Raw genomic sequence first — 5,797 nt, 5'->3', positions numbered from 1 at the left:
CCAGAGACAAGAATTATATAAAAGATGACCATCCTTCCTCCATCCCTTATTCAATTTATTTCCTTTGTTTGTGTTCCTGTCCTTCTCTGACCTAATCCTACTAGTCCTGACTCTCTTAATTCCTCTGTCATCCCATTCTACTGATTGCTACCTTTGGAACCCCCCAAATGATCATTAAAAAACTTCCCACTATCTGATCTTTTCAGTCTTTTGAAAATCTGGTTCTCTCCATGAAAGATGCATGCCTCTTTTGACTTGTTTTCACTTTTCTCATATCCTCTGACATACTGGGTCAGTAAGAAGAGTTGACAAAGTTCTCATTCCTCATTTTCAGATGCTCTTCCTGGTACCATGATTCATCAGCTTTTCTTTCTTTGAGCTTCACTTCATCCATCTGTATCACCTAATCTAAATCCTTGTTGCTGTGATCTGCTGGTCTCCAGGTTATTGTTCCTGCTTTCTCAAAAAGTTCAACATCTGGATCAGTTTTTCTCTTCAACCTAATGCTTTCCCTCCTACTTGGGATTACATTGCTTTATCTGCAAATGCCTTGACCTCCCAGTTCTTCCACCTCCTCAGGTGGAATGACCTATAATTTCACTCAACCTCAGCTACCCACAGGGATGGCCACACCTTACAGCTCATCATTACCCAGGTATAACTGTCACTTTTATGATTTTTAATTCTGATATTCCTCTATCTAAACATAATCACTTTTCCTTCCTTCTTTTCCTATACTTTACTTTTTCTGAATCCGTTATTCTCCTTACCATAACCTCTAGTCCTTTCATGTTCTCCCAGGTTACCATCTCTTTTCTGGCTTTCTTTTACTGTTCCCAGGGTCTTGACTCTGTAGTTTATTAGCTCAACCATACCCTCTTGACTCCCTCTTAATTCTCTTGCTCACTTGTCCTACCATTATTCCTACTTCACAAATACTCATTTCTGTATTGCCCTCACCATTAACCTTCTCTGCTACTACTACTTCCTACTAGAGAAAGTCATGTCACTGTGACAACTTCAGCCTCTACAAAGGCAGGCAAGTTAATCTCAACTGGGCTCTTGCTGTTGAATGGTAAACTTTTATTCTTCCATGATTGTCGTGCTATATTATACCCCTAATGAGCTGTTCCAAACTGTCCTTTCTTTCCTTAGGCTCCCATCCCCTCAACTATTTTACTTATAGAATAAAGGCCAATAAACTGTGATCGCCTTCTTTCCCCCAATTCTACCTTAAAAGCTTTCTGTAGTCTTAACTAGCCTTTCCACATTTATTCTTGTCTCTGAGAAAGATATGTCCCTCTTGCCAAGGTCAACTGTTCTGCCTGAACCTTCAGTCTCATTCTTTTTTCTCTTCTAAACCTTGCTACCTAAATAATGTCCTTTTTCTTTCACATTTAATGTGTTCTTACTCATTGCTTATAGAACTTACCCAGTACTCCACCATTTGGAAACCTTGCCATCTACTAAAGTCATTATACATCTCTTCCATTTGTTGCAAAATCTTAGAAAGAATTGTTGACATTCCTTCTCATCACCTCCTACCTTCCTGATCCCTTGCATTCTGGCTTCTGCCCCACAATTAGATGGAAACTACTATCTCCTTGGTTTCTACTGAGGTTTTGATACTGTTGACCACACTCTCCTCTTAGACAGTTTTTCCTCCCTTGCTCTTGTTGACATTGATGCCTCTTCATTCTTCTGTCCATCTGACTGCCCCCTTTTCAGTGTCCTTTGTTGGATCATCATTCATTTTTTAGCCCCTTAGCATTAGTGTTTCCCATGGCTCTTTCCTGGGCTCTGTCTTCTAGATATTTTTCTCTTGGTGATCTCATCAGTTTCCTTGGTTTCAAGTATCATTTCTATGAATATGATGCTCGAATTAATATATCTAACCCCAATCTCTCTCCTGAATTCCAGGTTCCTAACCATCAACTAAAAGGGCAGCTAGGTGGCACAATGTATAGATTACTGGGCTTGGAACCAGGAAGACTCATCTTCCTGAGTTTCAATCCAGCCTTGGACACTAGCTATGTGGCCCTGGGCAAGGCACTTCACCTTGTTTGCCTCAGTTCCTCATCTGTAAAAAAAGAACTTAAGAAAAAGACAAACCATTCCAGTATCTGCACCGAGAAAACCCCAAATGAGATCACAGAGAGTTGAACACAACTGGACAATAACAGCCATCAACTACATGCTAATTATTTCTTCCTGGATGGCTTATAGGCATTTTAAACTCAACATATACTAAGTAGAACTGTCTTCACCCTCCAAAAATTACCACTTCTCTAACCTTTTCTATTTTTGTTGAGGGCGCTACAATCCCTGACGCTTTCCCTCTCCCTCACTCTCCATGTCTAATCAATTTCCAAGTCTTTTTGCTTCTACCTTAATGACACTTCTCACATTTGTCTCTTTTCTAACAATAAACCACTGCCCTAGCTCTGGCACTCACCACCTCTAACCTGGACTGCTCCAATAACTTCCTAATTGGTCTCCCTGATTCTGGCCACTCTCCTCTATAATTCTGCTTCTACCTAGCTGTGAAAATTATCTTCCTAAGGCAAAGATCTGTCAATGTCACTCCTCTTCTCTAAAACTTTGGCTGGATCCTTATTCCCTATAGGAGAAAATACAAATTCCTCAGTCTGGCTAGGGCTCTCTTGTCCTTTTTCCAACTCTGTTTCATACTATTTCATTAACTCTACATTCTGGCCAAAAAGGATAATTAACTTCCTAAACCCAGTGTTACATCTTCTGCCTCACTGCATTTTCACAACTTGCTTCTCATGCCTTTAAGAAACCTCATATCAACATCCTATTCTCCTTTTAAAAAATATTTAGCTCAAATACTTCCCCTCTTGTGATGCCTCCTTAATTTCTCTCCCCCAAACTTATTATTAGATTTTTCTGTATCTTAAGTTGTCTTTGTACTTTAGATGTTTGTTGACATGTATTCCTAATCCCCTCCTTTTTCCTCCCAATGGAATGAGGACAGGGACCCTTTTTGTCTTCATATCCCCAGGAACTAACACTGTGCATTCTTTGTCCAGAACTAGTACTCAATAAATTTTTGTTGAATTGAATCATTACCTACAACTCCCAAACCATAGTCGGATAAAATGGACAGAAATGAGAACATGGATGAAAAATGGAAATGCCATTTCAACCCTTCTCTTTGTGGATCTGTTCAAGTTCAATTTAATAAAGACAGAACAAGAATAATAAGGGAAAATAAACATTGAAATCAGGCTTAGGGGTTAATCATTAGGTATGAATAATGCTCATAATAGATTTTAATAAGCACTTGTTAGAAAAACTACTTGGAAAGGGGTGGTGTTTTGAATTATTTTGTTAGTGAGCAATTTTAGACTAGTTATATGACTTTTCTTTCTTTAGTTCTCCACCCCAAATTCATGGAATCATTAAAATCAGAGACACAGGCAGATAAGGAAGGAAGGAGAATGTATGTGCTTTAAAAAGTTCTGTAGGTGTGATAAAAAGTTTTAACAATCATTGGAGAGTTTACTCCATTGAAAAGCAGTTTACCTTTGCCATGGCAAATTATTAAACATTAGACATGACTATCAAGCAGGATAGTATAGTGAATGGAGAGCCAGTATTTGTAACTCAGCAAGATGAGTTTCTAAGACTATAAGTTGCAGAATAGCTGCTGATATGCACTGGTAGGGAGAGTTTGCTCATTTGCAGTTCCCTCCATCAATGAAATCATAGGATGAGATGAAATGCAAATTACTGCTCATGTTTCTGATGGGTATAATTTATCTCACTTTTGTAATCATTTGAAAGAATGAATGAACCAAGAACTTCTTAAGTTAGTAGTAATAATGCAACAATCCCTACGGAGCATAAAGAAATTTGTACAATTTATCAATTTGATATGGTTAAATTGGACTGACCGATAAGTGGAGTTGGTCTGATCTACTATAACATCTATAGATATTAGTTGGAAGGAATATAAAAGTGGATGGGCTCTTGTTATTTTGGTGGTAAAATAATTCCTAACAAAGGAAAGCAAATTTTTTTTTTTATGATATCATCTGTTTCCATTGTAGTCATAAAGATGTGGCTTATACAAGTTCAGAACTGGAAGGAATCATAGGAATCAGCAGACTTTTTACAGGTAAGGAAACTAAGGCCCAGATGGATTAAACTGCTTGCCTAAGGCCATAAAAGTAATAGGTAGCAGAGCCAGGATTCAAACCTAGGTCATCTGACTCCAAAGCCAATGTACTTTCTACCATAACACACCACCTTGACAGGTTTGTTCTTCTTGTTGTTCAGTTGTGTCAGTCATGTCCAGCTCTTTATGACCCCATTTGGAGTTTTCTGGGCAAAGGTACCGGAGCTATTTGCCATTTTCTTCTTCAGCTCGTTTTACAGATGAGGAAACAAAGGCAAACAGGGTTAAGTGACTTGCCTAGGGTCACACAGCTAGTTAGTGTCTGAAACTGGATTTGAACTCATGAAGATGTTTTCCTGATTCCAAGCTCAGTACTCTCTCCACTGGTCACCTACCTGCCTTGCCATAGATATAGGGCTTATGCAAAGGAATAGACATTTCCTAGAAAACAATAGATACTTTTCCACAGACATGGCTATGGAAACTTTAAATAAACACTCCATATTTTGAGAGGTTATTTGAGATGACCTTTGAGAAGTAACTCCCTTAGAGTTAGATGGCTAAATGTCACAGTGGATAGAACATTGGGCTTAGAGTCGCGAAGGCCTGTGTTCAAATCCAGCCTTGACACTTATTGGCAATGATCTAGGTAACTCATTTGATCTGTATCTATGCCTCTATTTCCTCAGTGGTAAACTGGAGATAATAATAGTATTCCTCTCCAGTGTTGCTGTGAGGATAAATGTGATAATACTTGTAAAGGACTTTACAAACCTTAAACTTTATAGAAATGCTAGCTTTTGTCATAAGAGAAACTTTTTTAAAAAAGATAATGTAAGTGTCTCTTGTGACGGTAATTCTCCAGGGTGAAAGGAAGCTGCAGAAACCTTTTGTCAAGATGGTGGGATGCTAGCATTTTTGGTTATGTGTCTCTGTACAGCTCTTCCACAATGGCCTAGCAAATGAGCCAAACTGAATGCTGAATGGAAAAGAAGAAAAAGTCATAGTGAATCATTTTGCTAGCCCAGGGCAGGTTAGAAAGACAGAGAAGTCTGTGAACACTGGGGAGAGGCCTTATTAGGAATGCAGTGAAGTGACACCAGCAGCAGTACTGGGAGAAGGAACATTTTCAGTGCCATGGGATGGAAAGAGAATTGAGAGAGAGCACCAGGGCAGTCCTAAGGGTCACCAGAACTAGTATTGGGGAAAGGCATAAGTGCCATAGGGATGGATGAAGAGTGGCCACAAAATAGCTTGCAGAAACTTAGCTTGTGACTGAGCACAGGAGCAGAGGGGCAACCCAGTTCTAACCTTTAGCACAGAACACAAGCCTGAGGTGGAGAAACCAGAACAGAAGACAAAGACCAAATGGGAGTCAGCAGTTCAGTCACTCTGAACCTGCAGACACTCTCAGTGGGCTCAGTGACTATGTCTAGCAACAATCTACTGAAACTCAGCTACATGCAAGCCAACAGACCCAGACCTGGGTCAGGAATTTGCAGACTTCAGACCAGGAGGCCAGTAAACAGAGCTGTCTTTATATTATAACACCTTGGGAGTGCTAAAACTTTCAGGCCCCCCCAGACAGAGCTGTGAAAAGAGAAGAAGCTCAGAATAGACATCTCCCCCCGCCCCCCCCCCCCCCCCCCCCCC

The sequence above is a fragment of the Petaurus breviceps genome, unplaced genomic scaffold, assembly GCF_028583685.1.
Source record: "Petaurus breviceps papuanus isolate PSGF00001 unplaced genomic scaffold, PetGlider_PUasm1.0 90639, whole genome shotgun sequence".
NCBI classification, from domain to species: domain Eukaryota; kingdom Metazoa; phylum Chordata; class Mammalia; order Diprotodontia; family Petauridae; genus Petaurus; species Petaurus breviceps.
This window is presented reverse-complemented; position numbering follows the sequence as displayed.